Source organism: Anomaloglossus baeobatrachus, chromosome 1 (genome assembly GCF_048569485.1).
Source record: "Anomaloglossus baeobatrachus isolate aAnoBae1 chromosome 1, aAnoBae1.hap1, whole genome shotgun sequence".
NCBI lineage: Eukaryota > Metazoa > Chordata > Amphibia > Anura > Aromobatidae > Anomaloglossus > Anomaloglossus baeobatrachus.
In genome coordinates, this window is record NC_134353.1 from 930,740,991 (window position 1) to 930,764,480 (window position 23,490).

Genomic DNA, 23,490 nt, shown 5'->3' on the forward strand with positions numbered 1-23,490 from the left:
GTACAGGTGAAATGGTGCTTTGGAGCGCAATTTGCAGGGCCGGACCGGGTGATGTTGGTGTACTCACAGTTCCTGAATAAATTCACACAGAGTCCAGATAGTAAACTAAATTGCCAGTGACCTGTGACCTCCTTTGGGTGTGTTCGGATCCCGCACCCTGTTACAGCAGATAGGGGTCCCTTCCTCCTGCACTTAGTGTTTGTGTCCTCTTTGTTAACCACTCCGCTTGGACCCGGGAAGTCCACTCCCGGTGATTCTGTGTGTTGGGAGCTGTGGCCCACGAGAACTGACCCATGGGATCTTAACAGGCAGTTGCGCAGCTGTCCCGGGCGGGGAGGGCGCTGCGCTCACCCACTGCTCGGGTCCGGCTGCTGCTGCTGCTCGTTCGGTCGGTGGCTCGAGCGGTGGGCCGGATCCCGGGGACTCGAGCGGCGCTCCTCGCCCGTGAGGGAAAGGGGTGGTTTGGTTTGGGGAAATTGTCCGTGACGCCACCCACGGTTTGTGGTGAGGTTGGGACACCACCGCTGCTCTGTACGGGGATCCCGGGAGCGATGTCAGGGAGCAGCTGAGTTGTTTTCTCCCCTCCGTGGATAGGGGGGTTTGGGTGGTCCCGGGGCCCGGTGATGGAGGTTGGAAGGTGGGTTGCGGGGCATGGCCGGGTGCAGGGTCGCGGGGCAGCGCAGTGCCAGACGGCACAGTGGTACTTACTCAGCCAGTAACACACACAGAGTCTCCGGTAAAACAAACGGCTGGATGGTCGAGTCCCACAGACGGCTGCGGCGGTTACTCCCGGTAGGTTGGCGGTAACTGTCTCTCCCTGTACCGGTGTTCTGTTCTCGGCCCCAATGGCTTCCCACTGTTAGCCCGCTCCCCAGCGGTATGTTGGCTAAGGGATCCCTTTCTTTGCCCGCAGGCTCTGGCCCTGGGAGCTCTAGCTCTGGCGGTAGCTTTATCTCCCTCACGGTTTGGACGGTTGCCTTCAGTCGGGTCTTTACTGCTGGGAAACCCCGGAGGTTCCCGTCGCTGACGGATTAGACCGGTTTAACGGCGACTCCAAGCCTGGTCGGGGTCCGTAGGCCCTGCCGAATGGTGCTGGCTTCTCTTCGCTCCTCGGTTCGGTACCGGCGGGCCACTGCCCGGCCCCGGTCCTACGGTTCCGCGTCGATTGGCCTCGCCTGCAGACGGTCACCACCGTCTGCCAACCTTGCTGTATGTGCCCGGGCCACGTACCCGGACACCGTCAGTCAGTTGCTCCTTTGCTACTTCACACTCCTCTTCCTTCACTCTCTCTAACTGAACTCCTCTCTTACTTCCTTTTCCTGCCTCCAGGACTGTGAACTCCTCAGTGGGTGGGGCCAACCTCCTGGCTCCACCCCACCTGGTGTGGACATCAGCCCCTGGAGGGAGGCAACAAGGATTTGTGTGTGCGGCTGATGTGCCTCACCGGGGTGTGGGGTGTGTTGTTGCAGTACCTGTGACGTCCTGGCTTGTCCAGGGCGCCACAGAGCCATATCCCCTAGCCCCCTCGTTGGGCTTCCATCTCGCTCTATCTGGGCCTCCTGTGGGACAAGACCTGAAATCCTGTCCCCGGCTGATCAATTAGTAAGGTGCTTGAAGCTGTCCTTGCTCTAGGGTCGAGGTACCCTGTCATGCATGGCTCCGGACCGTATTCCCGCTGTCGGCATCGGCGGGCTACAACCCTACTCCGGTCCACTTAAGGTCTCCTGCGACCGGATTTACGTCACCTATGGCCCTGTCCGCCGACTGCCCCCTAGTCCAGTTGTCCAGTTGTCCGGTAGTCCAGGAGCTCCAACCCCTGACTACCCTGTCACTTCACTTCTCTACTTCACTGTCTCCACTCTCAACTGACTCTGTCCCCTTCCATCACACCTCAGAACCCCTAGGTGGGCGTCACCATCCACTTGGCTCCTCCCACTGGTGTGTCCCTATTGTTATGGGGGGGTGACTAGGGTTTGATGGCTGATGGCGTGTACCAGGATGGGGATTGTGTTGGAGGATCAAAAAGGAGGGAATCCTGCACCTAGAAGAGGGGTGCAGTCATCTGTGACATCCTGATTTTGTCAGGGTGTCACATCAACAACAGGCTATGAAAAACGGGTTTTCAAATGGTGACGTTTGTGAGCAGCCTCACACAGAAGAGCAGATCTGGATCTTTAACTGGCAGAATCCTTCCATCCCAACATGAGGAGTGCATAAAACTGGATGTAATAGTGCGGTGGGTGAGAGAATACTTGTGAGGGCCAGGGAGGACTGGTAGGCTCAGGAGGTGGATCCACTGGACCGAGCACCCTACCTGGAGGGCAGGGTACACGGTAGCTGGAGCACTAACGTGGCAGGAACGGGTGCAGGTATCAGGAAGCAAAGACAGGACCAGGTCACTAAGGTCACAGCGTACTTTAAGGCAGTAATAGGAAACAGGTGTGACGCCCTGGGCAAGCCAGGGGTCACAGGTCATGACACCACCACACCCTACACCCCAGTTAGGAACACCAAGGCTAACCAAAAATCCTTGTTGCCTTCCTCCAGGGGCTGATGTCCACACCAGGGGGTGGGCCAGGTGGTTGGCTCCACCCACCGAGGAGTTCACAGCTCTGGAGGCGGGAAAACCAGGCAGTCCAGCTAGGGCAGTGAAAGTGAAAGGAACTGTGAAGTGAAGCTGGTGAAGTGGTAAAGGAGGAAAGTAAGAGTGGTGACAGAAAAGAAACAGTTAAGAAAGCCTGAAGTTAGTCCGGGTGAGTGCCCCGGACTGAGAGACAGCAAGGTCAGCAGACGGCGGTGATAGTCTGCAGGGGGACTGCTCAGAGGTTGCTGGAAGGACCGCGGACGGGTGGTGACCCGGCGGTCTGGAGCAGTATACGAAGAACAGTCAGCACCAGGGCAGGGGCCTTTCAGATCCCGGCAAGGCTAGGAGTCGCCATAATTTGCCAAATCCGTCAGTGAAGGGGACGACTGTCTCCCAACAGCCAAGTCCCGATTGAAGGCAACAGTCCAACCGTAACAGAGAGACACCGCCACCGCCAGGGCACCAGTTTCTCAGGGCCTGCGGGCAAAGTAGGGCTCCTCCGGCCCATATCCAAGCCGGGGAGCGGGTTACCGGTGGGAACCCATCGCAACCATCATCATCTTAGGTGGAGGAAAAGGGACCGTCACCGTCAACTACTGGGGAAAAGCAAATGCAGCCGTCCGTGGGAACCGTCTTTCCAGCCGTGTGTTTTACCAAGAACTGTGTCATCGTCTCAGGCTGAGTGAGTACCACAGTGCCGCAAGGCGCAGAGCAGTTATCCCCCAAGCTGATGTACCCAATGTTCTGCGGGCGTACCATGATGGTGCCGGCCACTTCGGATGGAAGAAGCTGGAGATGCTGTTGAGGGAGCGGTTCTATTGGAGTGGGATGCGGGAGTCTGTGGAGGCCTGGTGTCGAGAGTGCGGTCCTTGTACGTTGAGGAGGAAGGATGAAGCCAGCCAGAAGGCTCCCCTACACCCGATCGTTACACACCAACCGCTGGAGCTGGTCGCCTTGGACCATGTAAAGCTCACCCCCAGCCGAAGTGGGTATACTTACGCTCTGACCATAGTAGATCATTACTCCCGGTTCATGGTGGTTGTCCCGGTCAAGGACTTAACCGGCTGTACCGCCGCTAGAGCGTTCCAAGCTTACTTCTGTCGACCCCATGGATACCCTGAGAAGGTGCTTACCGACCAAGGTCCAGCCTTCGAGGCGGAGGTGTTCCATGAGTTCTGTCAGCTGTATGGCTGCAAGAAAATCAGGACCACATCTTACCATGCCCAGACCAACGGCATGTGTGAGAAGATGAACCATCTGGTCCTTGGCCTCCTCAAAACGTTGCCGTTGGAGGAGCGGAACCTGTGGCCGGAGAAGCTGCCTGACTTGGTCGATATGTACAACAATATCCCGTCTAGCTCAACGAAGTGCACCCCAGCATATCTGATGAGGGCTCGGCCTGGCCGACTGCCGGTGGACCTGGAAATGGGACTGGAGGCCCCAGAGACACTCCCTTCAACGGCTGAATGGGACACCCGGCGGAGGGTGCAGTACCGACAGATTCAGGAGTATGTGGAGAAGGACCTAAGTCGGAGTCGAGAACAACAGGAGCAGCGCTTCAATCAGAAAGCTTCTGCGGGCCCTTTCCAGCCTGGAGATGTGGTGTTGAAGCAGAAGAGGAAAGCCCACAAGCTGGATGATCAATGGGAACAAATCCCCTACGTCATCCAACCCACAGGATGGGAAGATGGAAAGGACTACCAGATCAGTCGTGACCAAGGGGGTACCATGGCCACGGTTTCCCGGGACCATCTGAAAAGGTGCCCACCAGCATTAAGGGCGATGGCTGAATTACCAGCTCCTCCACCAGCAGAGACGGCGAAAGAGGTGATCCACACTGTGATGGGTGACTTCCCAGCAGACTGGCCTACACAGAACGGCGCGGTGATTCTTCCAGTGATACTGTTCCCACAACCTGTGGATGAAGAAGTGGTGGAAGCGGTCAACCGTGAGCCAGAACCAGTGCCAGTGCCCAGGGAGGAACCTGTGCCCAGCTCCCCTATACCTTCGCCTGCCCCACACGATAGCCGGGAGGAGGAACCGATTGTTCCCTCTGCCCCACTGCCTAGCCCCACTGACACCGGACCCCGGAGGTCCACCCGTCCCAACCTAGGTAGGCCCCCACTTAGGTACAGGGAAACCGTTCTTTAAAAGGGGGGGGGGGAAACAGGTGTGTTTAAGTGTGTTTGTTTGAAAGTTTAAAGCAATGATAAGATGATTACCGAAGCTTCACCTGATTAACCGTGATTAGGAAAACCGGCCGTTGCCGGCACCGTTATCCCCGGTGGGACCGTTTAAAAAGTTGCATAAGGGACTCCTTATGGACAAGCCCGTGAACTTGCAGGGCAACCACAAACGTTAAGTGGAATGTAAATAAGTTGTTTTACCGTTACCGTTTCCGCAGTTGCCGCCTCCGGAGAGGCAGGTTGGAGGGAGGGCCCGCAGTAGAGCCGGCTGGGGCCCAGCCACCACAGGAACCGGTGGCTACCCTCTGGAGGGGAAGGACAGATCCCGCTCGGGTAACGTGTGCTGGACTTGGGTCAAGGGGTGCTGCCTGGGTTTTAGGGGCAGCATCAGGGCCAGGTTACTTGGGTGGGAGAGAGCGGAGACCGTAACTGTAAACCGTTTGCAACATTTAAGAACTGAACCTCCTGATGTGGGATGATGTCATAAGTTGTATGTGTGTTATCCTTTTTATATATTTTTCAGAAAATAAAACCGGTGTTGGACGGGCAGCCCGCGGACGGTCTGCATTTTGCTAAAGGGGAATGTGACGCCCTGGGCAAGCCAGGGGTCACAGGTCATGACACCACTACACCCTACACCCCAGTTAGGAACACCAAGGCTAACCAAAAATCCTTGTTGCCTTCCTCCAGGGGCTGATGTCCACACCAGGGGGTGGGCCAGGCGGTTGGCTCCACCCACCGAGTTCACAGCTCTGGAGGCGGCAAAACCAGGCAGTCCAGCTAGGGCAGTGAAAGTGAAAGGAACTGTGAAGTGAAGCTGGTGAAGTGGTAAAGGAGGAAAGTAAGAGTGGTGACAGAAAAGAAACAGTTAAGAAAGTCTGAAGTTAGTCCGGGTGAGTGGCCCGGACTGAGAGACAGCAAGGTCAGCAGACGGCGGTGATAGTCTGCAGGGGGACTGCTCAGAGGTTGCTGGAAGGACCGCGGACGGGTGGTGACCCGGCGGTCTGGAGCACCGGTGGGAACCCATCGCAACCATCATCATCTTAGGTGCAGGAAAAGGGACCGTCACCGTCAACTACTGGGGAAAAGCAAGTGCAGCCGTCCGTGGGAACCGTCTTTCCAGCCGTGTGTTTTACCGAGAACTGTGTCATCGTCTCAGGCTGAGTGAGTACCACAGTGCCGCAAGGCGCAGAGCTGCCCCCGCGTCCCTGCACCCCACCAAGCCCTGCATCTCCCACCACATCACTGGGCCCCGGGACAACCAACCCCCTACCCACGGAGGGGAGGACTAACATCTAGCTGCTCCATACCATCACTCCCGGGATCCCCTTATAGAGCAGCGGTGGTGTCAACAAATCACCACAACCGTGGGTGGCGTCACGGACAATAAACAATCCCCACACCCAAACACCCCTTTCACTCACGGGCGAGGAGCGCCGCTCGAGACCCCCGGGATCCGGCCCACCGCTCGAGCCACCACAGAGCAGCAGCAGCCGGACCCAAGCTGTGGGGGTGAGCGCAGTGTTAACACCCTCCTCACCGCCCGCGACACAGGAACAAAGACCTGAGCACTTAGCTCACAAGACAAGGCATAGAAACACAAGCAATGATCAGGCCCCGCCCACATGGAGAGGCCAGTCTTATATACTCAGCACAGCATCAGGTCATTTCCTGTTGCAGCAGTGCTGGGCCTATAAGACCAGGTGAGTGGGCGCGGCCCGGTCCAATACAGAACGTTAGTCAGAATCAGACTCCTGAGACCAGGAACAGGACTCAGGGTAGCATGAGCGGGAATGGCAGGCATGACCGGTGGACGCATGGACTGGACCAGTGAGGAAGGAGCGGTGGTACGCAGGTGTGACTGGCTCAGTGGTTACGGAGCGGTGCCTGGATGGTGAGACCGGCTCAGTAGGTAAGGAGCGCTGCTGGGACACCGGGAGCGTGACAGTACCCCCCCCTTGAAGCCCCCCTCTCCGAGCAAAGGACCCCCGGGGCACCTGGGACCGAGCCCCCGCCGGACCGTAACCCAGCGCAAAGGAAAGGAGGGACGGCTGACCCCATGCACCCTTCCGGACCGCAACACGCTTAACCGAAGATTTTCGAGCAGTGGCAACGGAAGCAACGGAAAGGGAAGGACAGTCAGAAGCAGGACTGGAATCCTGGACGACCGGATTGGGCATCTCGGACCGGGTATCGGTCATAGTCCCATCCTCAGCCGCTGGACTCAAAGCCTCAACTCTAGAAGGCGGTGAAATCAAAGTCTCATCTCCAGAAGATGGTAGAATCAAAGTCTCGGATGCCTGGGGCGGTGGAACGTCACTGGATAGCGTAGTCTCTTCTTCAGGGTCCTGCAGCTTGACTGAGTCAAGTGCCAGGGGCTGAGGAACAGGCTGCAAGCAGGTTTCGTGGCACAAGGGACTCCAGCGGGTAATCGCGCCAGAGCGCCAACTAATAACAGGGTCATAGAGTTTCAGCCAGGGCAGACCCAGCAGGAGCTCAGGAGCCATCCTCGGGATGACATAGAAGGCGATGGTCTCCGTATGCGAAGTGCCAACCTGGAGGTTCACGGGCTCGGTGGTAAACTGGACAGGTTCGTAGAGCGGTTTGCCGTCTACGGAGGCGAACCAGAGAGGCTTCTTCAGCGGGGTGACAGGGACCTGGTATTTGTCTACCGTGGCCTGGTGGATAAAGTTGCCTGCTGCCCCAGAATCGATGTGGGCCTCAGCTGAAAACCGGGTCCCCTCTGTCGTCACCCGGACAGTCTGTTTAACTGGAACCAAAGTGATTTCGGTGGCAAGGGTGGCGGTTCCCACCATCCCTTGGACCTGGGGTCTACCAGGTTTCTCAGGGCATGTTCGAAGCATATGTGACCCGTCTCCACAATAGAAGCACAGGTCCCCGGTGAGCCGTTCTGCACGGCGTTGCTTGGCTTGGGTCAGACGGTCCACTTGCATGGGTTCTGGTGACGATTCGCGGAAAGGCAGGGACGAGGGTGCGGTAGGTTTCTGTGGGGGCAAGGCGTGGCAAGGTGGTCGCTTCTCCCGGACTATCTCTTTGGTACGCTCCTGAAAACGGAGGTCAATCCGGGTGGCCAGGGAAATCAAAGCGTCCAAGGTTCGTGGAACGTCACGGCCGGCTAGTTCGTCTTTGATGCAGACAGAGAGACCTTCCCAAAAGGCCGCCGTCAAGGCCTCATTGTTCCAGCCCAGCTCAGAGGCGAGCGTGCGGAACTGGATGGCGTATTGGCCGACGGTCAGGGTCCCTTGGCGTAGCCGGAGAAGCGAAGAGGTCACTGCGGTAGTTCGTCCGGGCTCATCGAAGGTACTTCGGAAAGCTTGCAGGAACTCCTGGATGTCGGTGATCATCGGGTCCTCATTTTCCCACAGGGGGTTAATCCAGGCCAGGGCTTCGCCTTCCAGGTGTGACATCAGGAACGCCACCTTGGCCTGGTCTGAGGCAAACAAGTGCGGGAGCAACTGGAAGTGCAGGGAGCACTGGTTCAGGAAACCGCGGCAGGACTTGGGATCCCCTGCGTAGCGAGACGGAGCAGCAAGGCGAAGTTGCGAGGCTGTGGAGGAACCTGGTTCAGACCTGGAGACTGGTTGCTGCGTGGACGAGGCGGCGGTCTGCAGCGTATACAACCGGTGGTCCACGGACGTCATGAATTTCAGCATCCGGTTCAGGGTTTCACGCGGTTGTGCAAGCTCCTGGCGCAGCTCAGCCAGCTCTGATGTTTGCGCTCCAGCGGGATCCATGGCCTGATCATACTGTGAGGGCCAGGAAGGACTGGTAGGCCCAGGAGGTGGATCCACTGGACCGAGCACCCCACCTGGAGGGCAGTGTACACGGTAGCTGGAGCACTAACGTGGCAGGAATGGGTGCAGGTATCAGGAAGCAAAGACAGGACCAGGTCACTAAGGTCACAGCGTACTTTAAGGCAGTAATAGGAAACAGGAACAAAGACCTGAGCACTTAGCTCACAAGACAAGGCATAGAAACACAAGCAATGATCAGGCCCCGCCCACATGGAGAGGCCAGTCTTATATACTCAGCACAGCCTCAGGTCATTTCCTGTTGCAGCAGTGCTGGGGCTATAAGACCAGGTGAGTGGGCCCGGTCCGGTCCTATACAGAACATTCGTCAGAATCAGACTCCTGAGACCAGGAACAGGACTCAGGGGAGCATGAGCGGGAATGGCAGGCGTGACCGGTGGACGCATGGACTGGACCAGTGAGGAAGGAGCGGTGGTCCGCTGGCGAGGCTGGATCAGTGGGTACAGAGCGGTGGCGTGACACAGGTGTGACTGGCTCAGTGGTTACGGAGCGGTGCCTGGATGGTGAGACCGGCTCAGTGGGTAAGGAGCGCTGCTGGGACACCGGGAGCGTGACAATACTGAAGATAACTGAGGATCAGTGCAGGATAAGTAATGTAATGTAATAGGGTGACCAGTACCCTACCGCCCCAGGCTGATGTGGTGACCAAGAGTACTGCAACTGTTAATGTTTGTGATTATTGGACTGTATTGTTCTGATGTGTTTTGCTGCATTGTATTTGATGCATGAGTTTTCCTGTGTAACATATCCGGCTCTGCCACTAGGTGTCACTAGGGCCTTTAAGGTGAGGGAATGTTGAGGGAGTGACAGGAGCTAAGTGAGGGGAGGAGGGTCCCCAGCACAGGAGAAGACATAGGAGAAGGAACTTCCTGTTACAAGGCAGATAGGGAGATGCTGTTGTAGTGTGCAGAACACAAGAAAGAAAGGAGCGGAAGGGTCAGAAGAGCAGAGTGGAGTGATCAGGGTGGAGGTGGCTGAAGCATGACAGAGACAGGACAGAAAGGAAAAGGAGAAGAAAGCAGTAAAGATGTTTCAAGGGGGCTCATCTGCAGTGGAGTGTAAGGGCGGCTTTGCACACTACGACATTGCAGGTGCGATGTCGGTGGGGTCAAATCGAAAGTGACGCACATCCGGCGTCACTTGCGATGTCGTAGTGTGTAAATCCTAGATGATACGATGAACGAGCGCAAAAGCGTCGTTATCGTATCATCGCTGCAGCCTCCGACATTTCCATAATGCCGGGGGAGCGACAGGTACGATGTAGTTCCTCGTTCCTGCGGCCGCACACATCGCTGTGTGTGAAGCGGCAGGAGCGAGGAACTTCACCTACCTGCCTCCCGGCTGCAATGAGAAGGACGGAGGTGGGCGGGATGTTTACATCCTGCTCATCTCCGCCCCTCCACTTCAATTGGCCGCCTGCCGTGTGACGTCACTGTGACGCCGCACGACCCGCCCCCTAAGGAAGGAGGCGGGACGCCGGCCAGAGGGACGTCGCACGGCAGGTATGTGCGTGTAAAGCTGCCGTAGCGATAATAATCGCTACGGCAGCTTTCACTATATATCGAACGTGCGACGGGGCGGGACTATCGCTGCAGCATCGGTAACACATTGTTACCGATGTTGCAACGTGCAAAGCCCACCTAAGTCCAGTGTGTCATGGAGACATAAAAGGAGAAGTTGGGGTGCCCTTACCTTATGCTAGCATCTGCCAGTACCTGCGGGAAAGCAGTTGCAGCGGGAGGGCAAGTGCGTCCATCCATCTGTGAGCCGAGCTGAACAAATCACCATCACGCTGGGGGAGTGGGGTCGAAGCGGGAGGATAAGTCGCCCCATTATGGCCGTCCCTGTAGAGTGGAGCCGGTTGCAGAAACAATTACAAAAAAACAAATATATGAAAAATGATGATGATGACGTCTCTGTCCTAAGAAAATGGAAAGTAAATGTAAAGCACTTGCTCAGTAAAATCGTTTAAGTTTTACCTGGTATTTGTCTGCTTATTGAGCGCATGGGGTGCGAGGCCCATGGAAGTGAATGGGGGCTCACAGTCACTTCAAACGAAAAGGGGGGTATTTTACAAGGGATAAGAATTCGTGATGCCACCCGTGGTTCACGATAAATGGGAGTATCGCCGCTGCCGATGGGAGTACCCAGGACAGATGGAGTAGGGGGGGCAGCCAGATGATGTTGCCTCCACGAGTAGGGGAAGGCCCTGGGACTCTGGATGGTGGTGGTGCAGGGATGCAGGGTGCAGGCCGTGCAGCGAGCCGGACGCAGTGGGGGCAATGCAGCATACTCACTCAGGATCAAACAGACTCCGACACAATAGTAAACCAAGTCTCTGGGCACCGCTGCCTCTCCGGGGAGGAGCTCGTCCGGGATTCCGCTCCCTTGGATGTTGCTGGGGGTCTTGACCTGCCTCCCTGCAGTATTTGTAGATGTTCTGAGTGACCCCTTGGCTTGAAGCTTTTGGGGTCACGCTCCCTATGCTTAGATAGGGGAGCTGTGCTCTCGATGGCTGACACTTGGGATTTCAGTGGGCCGCATGGGTTGGAAAGCCCTATCCCCCTCTTTGTGTTGGTGCCTTCGATCTCTGAGCTCTTGGGGACAGTTCATAGAGAGCCTATCCTCCACAGGTTAATTATCAGCCTGGCTCCTTTCTCCAATACCCTGCGACCGTGTCTCCGACTCCTCCGGACCCAGACCACCGTCTGCGACCTAGCCAATGTCTCCCAGGGAGCTCCAACTCCCTCTCCTCCCACTCCTAGCCCCTCACTCTCCGAGGGCTACCACTCAACTCCTCTTCCAGCTCCCCAGGAGCTGCCACTTCAGCTCCTCTCTCACTGAAAGCTGACACTGAACTGACCCAAGTCCCTCCCACCAGTCTGCCTGACCCCTAGGCGGGTGGCCATATTCCAGCTAGACCACCCACTGGTGTGCCTGACAGGGTGTGGTGTAATGGTCCCTATCCTGGAATATATGGCGCCATCATGGCCCAATCCGGATATATGTCCCCATCATGGCCCATCCTTGTATATATGTCCCCATTATGGCCCATCCTGGTATATATGGCCTCATGCTGGTATATATATCTCCATCATGGCCCCATCCTAGTGTATGTCCCCATCAGGGCTACAGCCTGCTATATATGTCCCCATCAAGGCCCCATCTTAGTATATGTCCCCAAGATGGTCCCATCCTGACACATATGTCCTCGTCATGGCCCCATCCTAGTATAGATTTCCCCATATTGGGCCCCATCCTGATATACATGGCCTCATAATGGCCTTATCCTGGTGTACATGTCCTCATAATGGCTCTATCCTGGTATATATGTCCCCATAATGGTCCCAGACTGGTTGATGTCCCCATCCTGATACATATAACCCCGTGTGCCACATGCTGTAAACAAAATAAACGATTATACTCACCCACCCTCTGCTTCCCCTGTGTCCTTCTCCTTTGATGGCATGCCACAACTAACCAGCATGTAAACGGTGCAGCGCATGACGTCACTGTCAAGCGTGGCGGGTGCCGGAGTATTCTCCGCTTCCCATACCTTGGTTTATGGATGTGGGAAGCAGTGAAAATTCATAGCCCTGTGGCCAGCGCATCGCAGTGCAGGGACCCAATGGGTTTCTGTGCCGCTATGTATTACAGTTGGATGCGCGCCTTGGGACGCACATCCTCTGAAACAGGAGCTAGGGCCAGTCGTGATCACTGCAACCACGATCATTATGCCCCTGCCCCTCACCTGGAGTCTTGGACTCTTCTTTATAAAATGCTCCAGGTCTCTCATATTTGAAGGCGTCTTCTCTTCTCCCAACAGCAATTTTTAGATCTCTCCACAGGTGTCAATGGGATTTAGATACAGACTCATTGCTGCCACTTCAGAACTCTCCAGCGCTTTGTTTCCATCCATTTCTGGGGGCTTCTTGAAGTATTTGGGGTCATTGTCCTGCTAGAAGACCCAGGTTTCTGACACTGGGCACTACATTGCCACCCAAAATCCTTTGGTGATTTTCAGATTTCATGATGTCTTGCACACAGATAAGGCCCCCAGAGCCAGAGGCAGCAAAACAACCCCAAAACATCTCTGACCTCCACCATGTGTGACTGTAGGTGCTGTGATCTTTTCTTTGTAGGCCTCATTCCGTTTTTGGTAAATAGTAGAATGATGTGGTTTATCAAAAGCCTCTATCTTGGTCTTATCTGTCCACAAGACGCATTCCCAAAAGGATTTTGGTTACTCATGTACATTTTGCCTTTATTATGTCTTTGTGTCAGCAGTGGGGTCCTCTTGGGTCTTTTCAACAGCGCTTCATTTCATTCAGGTGTTGACAGATAGTTCTCGCTGACACTGATGACCCCTGAGCTGCAGGACAGCTTGAATGTCTTTCGAACTTGATTGGGGCGGCTTATCCACCTTTCGCATTATCCTGTGTTACAATCTTTCATCAATTTTTCTGTGCCCTCCACATTCAGGGAGATTAACTACAGTGCTATGGGTTATAAACATCTTGTTTATGTTGTGCACCGTGCACAAAGGAAAACGATCTTTGGAGATGGACTTGTAACTTTGAGATTGTTTACGTATTTCAAATTTTTGTTCTCAAGACCTTAGACAGTTTCTCTACTCCTCTTTCTTTTCTTCATGCTTAGTGTGACACACACAGACACAGAATGCAAAGAGTGAGTCAACTTCTCCGCTTTTTATCTGGTTTCAGGTGTGATTTTCTTATTGCTCACAATTGATAATTGCTACAGGTAAGGAAAGGTCATCAATGTTAAAGTCCTGGACAAGCCTGTGGAGACACGAGTGTCAGTGTGTGCTCTCATCCACTGGCTTGGATGTCTTCAGAAAGACCAAATGGACCAGGGGCTCATCTCACTGAACACCCGCACTCCTTACCTGTGGGCAGAACACTACTCAGACAACACAGGGTGAGGGAACCACATATTGGTAAAAATTTACTGGGTCACTAATAGGCAAAAAACATATAGCACATTCCCACAAGCTGGTACAAGCGACAGAGTCTCACCCTTCTATTGGTCTACCAGGGATTATAATCTTCCTGACTATGGGGCCTTCAGGGCCAAATATCCCAGAAAGCAGCACCCCACGTTTGGCAACCTCCCACTGAGAAGAGATAGCGGCAAGCTTAGGAAGCAGACCGAACACAGCAAGATAAGTAGCCAGGTGACCGAATTGTCCCAACCTTGGTTCTCCCAGTGAATTTGTGGGCTCAGCATAGAACAGTGAAGCCGTCCTGTGAACCTTCAGCTGGAACCGTTGATACTAGCCTGAAGTCCTGTAGAATGAATCTTGAAACAGTTTTGTGGTCCTCTAGCTGGAACCGTGAATCCTTGGCTGAAGTCCTGTAGAATGAATGACACTGGTGACAGAAGCATGGCCCTTTTTATATCCCTCAGTTCTCATTTTAGGGAATTGGGTCTTACAGGATTGGTTGGAGATGGCTGCTCTCATTGATCATTAGTTCAATTCAACTGCATAACTTTCCTCTGAATTATGTAGTCAAAAGGATTGAGGCAATCCACATTTACCAGGCAATGCACATTCAACAGACAATAGGGCTCAGGTCAGTTTGACATAAAACAATGAGTAACTTATTTTGATTTACCAAACAAAGGAATAATATTTCTGGCCTAATTAAGAACAGTTCAACCCCAATACAAGTGGCCAGATGCTGAGTCATCACAAATCTCTTTAAGACTAGCATGCAAAATGCTGGTTTTGATCAATAGAGGTCATATTGTGTAGGGCTCAGTCACAATAGGGCTCAGGTCAGTCTGACATGAAACAATGGCTAACTTCTTTTCATTTACTGAACAAAGGAACAATACATCTGGCCTAATTAAGCTCAGTTCACCCCCCACACAAGTGGCCAGACGCTGAGTCATCACAGACTTCTTTAAGGTTGTCATGAAAAATGCAGGTCTTGAGGAATCGGGTTCATATTGGACAGTCTGAATGCAAAATGCTGGTCTAGATCAATGGGGGGTCATATTGTGCAGGGCTCAGTCACAATAGGGCTCAGGTCAGTCTGACATGAAACAATGGCTAAGTTATTTTGATTTACTGAAAAAGGAACAATACGTCTGGCCTAATTAAGCACAGTTCAACCCCCATCACAAACTCCTTTAAAACTGGCATGCAAAATTGCTGGTCTTGATTAATTGGGGTCATGTTGTGCAGTCTGACTCTGCAGTGATATGTTCTTCAATTCTTGCATCAATAGTAGGACCATGATCGGTAGGTGAGGGATGACAGAGACTTATTCTACTCTACAGGATCAGAGCAGACAGGGTTTGTTTGTAATCTTTGATCATGAAGATATATATATATATATTTTCATAGGAACTGTATTCACAAAACAATTGAAAGTTTTTGGAATTACATTCAAACTATATTCAAAGTTGCAAAATAAGTTTGTAAATTAAGATTTAGTGACATCATCATTAGACAGTGGTGCTTACAAGGCCGGTATTAGGGTTCCCATGTGAGATTACATTACCGGGAGTTTATTACTGCTTTAAATCCTTGATTATGCTGCCAGAAAAAAAAAAACTTGTAGAAGAAACAGAAACAAAAGCTCTCGGAGGTGAATATCTGGTGTCTGCCAGAGAAAGGGTTAAGAGTTTACGATACCTGCAATAAACCCAGCACTTTTTTTTATATGAGATCATTACAATTTTCCAGACGCTGCACAATCGGAATAGCTCAGCTCCAAGCTCTGCGGCCAATTGTAATGACTTTTTATGGACAATTAAAAAAAGTTCTGACTCTTTTAGAAACTTTTTCTAAAGTATGTAACTCGGTGCACCCATGTAATACCGCATTATAATGACCGATCTGCCAGAGCAGGAGGATTCCGTGCACCCATGTAATACTGCATTATAATGACCGATCTGCCGGAGCAAGAGGACTCGGTGCACCCATGTAATACCGCATTATAATGACCGATCTGACAGAGCAGGAGGACTCGATGCACCCATGTAATACCGCAATATAATGACCGATCTGCCGGAGCAGGAGGACTCGGTGCACCCATGTAATACCGCATTATAATGACCGATCTGCCAGAGCAGGAGGATTCCGTGCACCCATGTAATATTGCATGATAATGACCGATCTGCCAGAGCAGGAGGACTCAATGCACCCATGTAATACCGCATTATAATGACCGATCTGCCAGAGCAGGAGGACTCGGTGCACCCATGTAATACCGCATTATAATGACCGATCTGACAGAGCAGGAGGATTCGGCGAACCCATGTAATACCGAATTATAATGACCGATTTGCCAGAGCAGGAGGACTCGGTGCACCCATGTAATACCGCATTATAATGACCGATCTGCCAGAGCAGAAGGACTCGGTGCACCCATGTAATACCGCATTATAATGACCGATTTGCCAGAGCAGGAGGAATCGGTGCACCCATGTAATACCGCATTATAATGACCGATCTGCCAGAGCAGGAGGACTCGGTGCACCCATGTAATACCGCATTATAATGACCGATCTGCTGGAGCAGGAGGACTTGGTGCACCCATGTAATACCGCATTATAATGACCGATCTGCCGGAGCAGGAGGACTTGGTGCACCCATGTAATACCGCATTATAATGACCAATCTGCCGGAGCAGGAGGACTTGGTGCACCCATGTAATACCGCATTATAATGACCGATCTGCCGGAGCAGGAGGACTTGGTGCACCCATGTAATACCGCATTATAATGACCAATCTGCCGGAGCAGGAGGACTCTGTGCACCCATGTAATACTGCATGATAATGACCGATCTGGTTGGATGATTGTGGCACCATAAGAGTTTGGGCTGATGTTCTTCCATTATGTATGACCACCTTTCAATTAGTGACGCTGCCTCTATCCTGTAATCTTCATCGCAGAATGTTTGGAAGATGCCGATAACCTGAACAGCAGCCAATTACACCGAACCCAGAAGAGCAACACAAGCCAACATCAAAGTATCGGCCATTCCCTCGTCTGATGAGCGAATCCCACAGAGGCATCCTGGTGGCGTGCCTGGTCCTGCTCCTGTACACGCTTGTGAAGTGTACGGGACTCGGTGCTGCCGGGTGCACGTGGGAAGCCATGATCTACAGGTTATGTCTTGCATGGATTAGGGATAATTGGATAATAGATGATTAGATGTGAAGTCACCAGAGACACAGGGCCATGATGGGAACATCAAGAGAGGTGCCGTGTCCAATATCCGCAGGGATCTGAAGTGATTAGAGTATTGTAAGGGTTAATACCTGATGTCTCTGGTGGGATATGGGGGGTGGGAGAGTGCTAATTTAGCTGATATCACCAGATCCCGAGCTTTCCTTTACACAGCCAAGAATAAAAGTATCAAAAATCTGTGTTTACAGACACCACTAGGGGGAGCTCACTGCATTTCAATTAAATCAGCTTTCTATAAACTTAAAGGGGGTGTCCAGGACTTGTATAATGATGACCTGTCCATAGGATATGGCTGCTCAGCTACTACTGGACATTTTTATGCTCTAAGTGTCTCAAGCTTTAGCAATAATGTATGGCCAGATTTCTATATTCAATGTTTTCATACCTTAGCGCTGCAGCTGTTTATTTATTAGACTATATTTCATGTTCAATTTGCACCTGTTCACATTTATCTGTTGGGAAGTGCCGTCTGTTTTCTCATTTTGGATTATATGGCCATGCCTTCTGACTGAGTGCTCCTTCCCCCCACCTTAATTAGCAGGTTACTTGTAAAGTGCCATGGAATTAATGGCTCTATAATAATTTATAATAATAATACTGCCAGATTATAAAATTGCAGGCTGCTCAGCCCGAGTAGAGACATTTAGGTAGAGACCTAACAAAAAGAGATACACCTTGTTGCTGGCTGCTGGGCTCACATAAAGCTGTTTTTTTTTATGCTCTAAGGGGTACTTTGCACGTTGCGACATCACTACTGCACATCCGGCGCCAGTAACGATGTCGCAACGTGTAAAGCCTAGATGCGCCGATTTATGATCGCAAAAGCGTCGTAAATCGGTGATCTGTGTAGCGTTGGTCATTTCCATAATTTTGGAACGACTGATATTACGATGTTGTTCTTCGTTCCTGCGGCAGCACACATCGCTGTGTATGAAGCCGCAGGAGCGAGGGACATCTCCTTACCTGCCTCCACCGGCAATGCGGCAGGAAGAAGGTGGGCGGGATGTTTACGTCCCGCTCATCTCCGCCCCTCCGCTTCTATTGGCCGCCTGCCGTGTGACGCCGCTGTGACGCCGCACGGCCTGCCCCCCTTAGGAAGGAGGCGGTTCGCCGGCCAGAGCGACGTCGCAGGACAGGTAAGTCCGTGTGAAGCTGCCGTAGCGATAATGTTCGCTACGGCAGCAATCACAAGATATCGCTGCTGCGATGGGGGCGGGGACTGTCGCGCTCGGCATCGCAAGCATTGGCTTGCGATGTCGTAGTGTGCAAAGTACCCCTTAGTGTCTCAATTTTTTAATTTGCAGTAATACGCGACCAAATTTCTATGTTTGCATACCTTAGCATTGCAGCTGTGTATTTGTTAGAGTTTGTCTGTTAGGAAGTGCCATTAGCTTCCTCATTTTAGATTACAGGATCATGCCTTCTGACTGAGCGCTCCTTCCCACCAGCTTAAGACGATTTTTAGTTTCCAATTAGCAAGAGTCACACTAGGTACCGAGAAGTACTAAGTGAATGGTGAAAGGGAAGGTAAACCCTGTGTTTAGGGAGAGGGAAGATGGTGACCCCTGACCAAACCTACCGCTGGTCCCTGGGGTCCCTCACCACCCTAGATAGGTTCTGCACCTATGCACTGAACTGGATAACTGACCCTAGGTGTTCCTAGTGCTGGGCCTTAAATAGGGAACGGGTGGGATGAGCTCTTTGTCAACCCCATTAAGTGATAAAGGAAAATATAAAGAGGACACACAGGAGGAAAATGCATTAACTACTTATCCATAGGTGACCCAGGTAGAAGTTCAGCAAAGCTTCAGCAATGATATCACAGAGAAGTACAAGCCACCTGCTTGCAACCAAGGCGTGAATGAACTGAAAATATCACCAGCACCAGTCCAAAGGAACAAGAGAGCATTTAAACACCAAGAAAATACTGATGGTCAGCAGCTGGGTGGAAGGAGAGCTCCTGCTGGGTCCAAAAGGGGAATAGATGAAAACCCAGCAGGAAAGCTACCTATACCAATGAATAAAAAACAAAAAAGCAGCACCAAATGTGCACTACAGCACTAAACATTCCAAACTGTACTTATTTTAAAAATTTTGAGATTTTTGGCAAAAAATTGCAATTTCTTGAGCTGCTTCGCCACGTCACGGCAAATCTCATTTGAAGCAGTCCTACACTAAAATATTTTTATAAAATGTGCCATACGGCCTCACATATGAATAGTAGAACTGCTCTTAGCAGCACTCACCTGGTCTATTTCAATCCCGTACCCATGACTGAGTCATGGCTGTGGGCGGGACAGGTCCAAGCAAATGCTGCATGAAGTAAATAGCCTGTGGACAAAGCCTGATGACTTAATGTGAACAGTCACCAACCGCCAAAATCTAGACAGATGGAATACATCCAAAATTGGGGTGCAAAGCAAGGTGCGAGGCAGCTCAAGAAATTGCAATTTTTTGCCAAAAATCTCAAAATTTTTTTATAATAAGTACAGTTTGGAATGTTTAGTGCTGAAGTGCACATTTGGTGCTGGCTTTTTGTTTTTTCTTCATTGAATTGGTCGGTGGTTGACCTCCACCTTGCTATGCACCCCAATTTGGGATGTATTCCATCTGTCTAGATTTTGGCGGTTGGTGACTGTTCACATTGAGTCATCAGGCTTTGTCCACAGGCTATTTACTTCATGCAGCATTTGCTTGGACCTGTCCCGCCCACAGCCATGACTCAGTCATGGGTACGGGATTGAAATAGACCAGGTGAGTGCTGCTGAGAGCAGTTCTACTATTCATATGTGAGGCCGTATGGCACATTTTATAAAAATATTTTAGTGTAGGACTGCCTCTAATGAGATTTGCCGTGACGTGGCGAGGCAGCTCAAGAAATTGCAATTTTTTGCCAAAAATCTCAAAATTTTTTTATAATAAGTACAGTTTGGAATGTTTAGTGCTGAAGTGCACATTTGGTGCTGGCTTTTTGTTTTTTCTATACCAATGAATACTGACAGCAGGAACAATAGAAAGTCAGGGAGCATTCTGTGCAGCCAAACGCTGTGACCCTCTATGGCCAGAAACCACAAGACTGTCTGTCACCTGTGACACACCCGTTCCTGCCAGCCTATAAAATTGTAGGCTGTCCAGCCTGGGTAGAGGCATTAGGTAGGGACCCAGCAAAAATAAATACGCCTTGACCCCGGCTGCTGGGCTCACATAAAACTGGTCTTTTTTATGCTCTAAGTGTCTTAAAAACTTAAATTTATTTCTTTAGCAATAATGCATGTCCAAATTCCTATATTCAATGTTTGCATGCCTTAGCATCTCAGAGTGCAGCTGTACATTTGTTAGAGTATATTTCATGTTCCTGTTCACACTTGTCTGTTAGGAAGCGCCTTTAGTTTCTCATTTCAGCCACTATTGAAGTGAATGGAAACTGAGGTGCAGTATCTAAGGATAACCAGCATAGTGTACGGAGCTGTGCTGCACTCACCCAGTATACTGTGCACATCCGACTGCAGCGGGAGCTACAAACAGCTGATATGTGTGGTGCCGGGTGCGTGATATTGATGACCTATTCTACGGCATTATTCAGACAGCTGATCCAGGGTTTTACATATGTAACGGTGATAGTCTATGGGGCCACTCACATGTCTGGGACTTTTTGGAGACCGGAAAATCATGGACACACGTCAGATCAAAATTGCCATTGCAAGTCTACGGGTCAGTGGAAAAAATTGCACTTCAGTAAGGTGACACTACGGTCCAATTTTCATGGACTGTCAGGAGTAAGGTGAGAGAAGGACTGTCAGGAGAAGGTGGAGAAACTTTTTTTTTTCTCAACGTGTGAGAAAAACTGATGACACATGGAGCACACGGTTATGGACACGCCCAACTCCAGGGCTGGGGGTACTCGGAACCGGGCCAGATAGTCCGGGGATGTCAGCGGTGGCGGGGCCCGGCTCCGTGACCCTGGCGGTGTCCTTTCTAATAAAGGGGATGATGATGGGAGCTGTATTTTCAATTAAATAAAGGTGTGTGACGCCACCTGTGGTTTTGCGGCTATGTGGGCCGCCTCTGCGCTGCGTGTTCCCCGGGGCAGGTGATGATGGCGCAGCTGAGGTGTTCTTGCTCCCCACAGCTAGAGCGGGACCCAGGGGCGACTGTTGGAAATATCAAAAGTCTATGATGGCAGGAGGAATGGAGACGACACTGTGGCTTTGCAACAATAGACTTTTACTCACTGTACCAGCTTAGTCCACCACAGTATGTTGGGATCCTCAGTGATGGGCCTCCGTCGGTCCCGAGTAAGTCTGAGGCCAGTATCGGTTCGCCTTTGTTTGCCTTTCCTGGTCATCTCTCTGCGCTGACTCTCTCCCGCCAGTTCTGCGCCTCCACACACAGTGTCCTGAGCCAAGGGGTCGCGGTCCTTTAAAGGGACTTCTGCCTGCCTCGCTCCCTGACCCTCTGTGACCCCTTCCATTGGATTTGTGTGCTGCTTGTGGCCCAAAGGTGTGTACGGCCACCCAGGCCTCCGGTGTTACTAGAAAGTCCTAAAGTCTTTTCCTAGCCTTGGGACCAGAACCCCATTTGCAACCAAATCCCTCCACCTTGAGATGTTGGTTGTGGAACAAGACTGGCACGCTTCCCCTAAATCGCTGGGATTCCCCTTTCAGCATCACCAGGGTCGAACATGGCCCCCGGGGTCCTCATCCCTAGTCGGTCTCCTCCCCACTCCTAAATGACTCTGGCAACTGTCAACTTTCAAGCTTCGCTCCGCCCACCAACCTCAGACAGCTCACCCACTAAGCTCCACCCCCTGGCTGGTTCTAGAGACAGTGCACGGGGCTTAGGCTAGGGCCCCACTTTGCGTTCACCTACTTGCAGTTCTAAACGCACGTTTTGGGCTTAATTGATTTGACCAAAGTTGCCTTTTTCAGAACTTTAGCGCTAAAAACGCATGCGTATTTACCGCGTTTTCAGCGCTTTTTACCTGCTTTTCCACCTGCGTTTTGATAGTTGCGTTTTGAACATCAAGACACTGCTAAATAAAGTTTAAATAGTCAAACTCAATGAAAAAAATGGAAAAAAAGAAACAAATCTATATTTTTGTGAAAAATATTGAGAATAGATTAACCCCTTCAGCCCCCGGGCACTTTCCGTTTTTGCGTTTTTGTTTTTTGCTCCCCTTCTTCCGAGAGGCGTAACTTTTTTATTTTTCCATCAATCTTGCCATATGAGGGCTTGTTTTTTGCGGGACGAGCTGTACTTTTAAATGAAACCATATGTTTTACCATACAGTGTACTGGAAAACGACAAAAAAATTTCAAGTGCGGAAAAATTGCAAAAAAAAGTGGGATCGTACAATAGTTTTTGGGATATTTTATTCACTGTGTTCACTATATGGTAAAACTGAGATATCTATGTGATGCCTCAGGTCAGTGCGAGTTTGTAGACACCAGACATGTATAGGTTTACTTGTATCTAAGGGGTTAAAAAAATTCACAAGCTTGTCCAAAAAACGTGGCACACGTTTTGCGCCATTTTCCAAAACCCATAGCGTTCTCATTTTTCAGGATCTGAGGCTGTGATGGCTTATTTTTTGCGTCTCGACCTGATGTTTTTAATGGTACCATTTTTGCGCAGATGCTACGTTTTGATCGCTTGTTATTGCATTTTGCGCAAAATTTGCGGCGACCCAAAAAACGTAATTTTGGCGTTAGGAATTTTTTTGCCGCTACGCCGTTTACTGATCAGATTCATTGATTTTATATTTTGATAGATCGGGCATTTCTGAACGTGGCGATACCAAATGTGTGTATTTTGTATTTTTTTAACCCTTTAATTTTCAATGGGGTGAAAGGGGGGCGATTTGAACTTTTAGGTTTTTTTATTTTTTTTAATTTTTTAAAACTTTTTTTTTTACTTTTTTTTTTTATTTTACTAGTTCCCCTAGGGGGCTATTGCGATCAGCAATCCGATCGCTCTGCACTATCTGCAGATCTCAGCTACAGAGCTGAGAACTGCAGATTTGCTGCTTTACTTTCAATGCCAGCTGTATTCCGGCATTGAGAGGAAGTGAGTCATGTTAGCTACAGGCGTCATCACATGACCCTGTGCTACCATGGCAACCGCCGAAAGTCACATGATCATGTCACGTGACTTCCGGTGGGGGCGGGGTAAGTGACTGTCATGGCGGCGCCCATATACATATCGCTACCAGATTTTGGCAGCGAAATGTAAGGGGTTAATGGCCGCGGGTGGAAGCGATTCCACCCGCGGCTAGCAGGCACACATGTCAGCTGTTGATAACAGCTGATATGTGCGCGGATCGCGGCCGCCTGCCGGCGGCAGGGGGTGGGGCTTACCAGCACACGATCCATGACGTACCCAGTACGTCATGGGTCGTTAAGGGGTTAATTTAATGAAATTATAGCGGTAATATGATATTTAATGGAAAAATTGCAATACTTTATTACATTTCTTATTTTTAATTGTCGGACTATGTGTGTGTGTTAAGGGACATATGAAATCATTATTTTGAAGTCCAAAACGCATGTTTTCTGCACTGGAAAAGCAGGTAAAATACTGGAAATTGCTGGAATCTTGGTTTTTGCCATTTCTCATAGACTTCAATGTTAGCAAAACGCACCCAAAATGGCAAAAACAA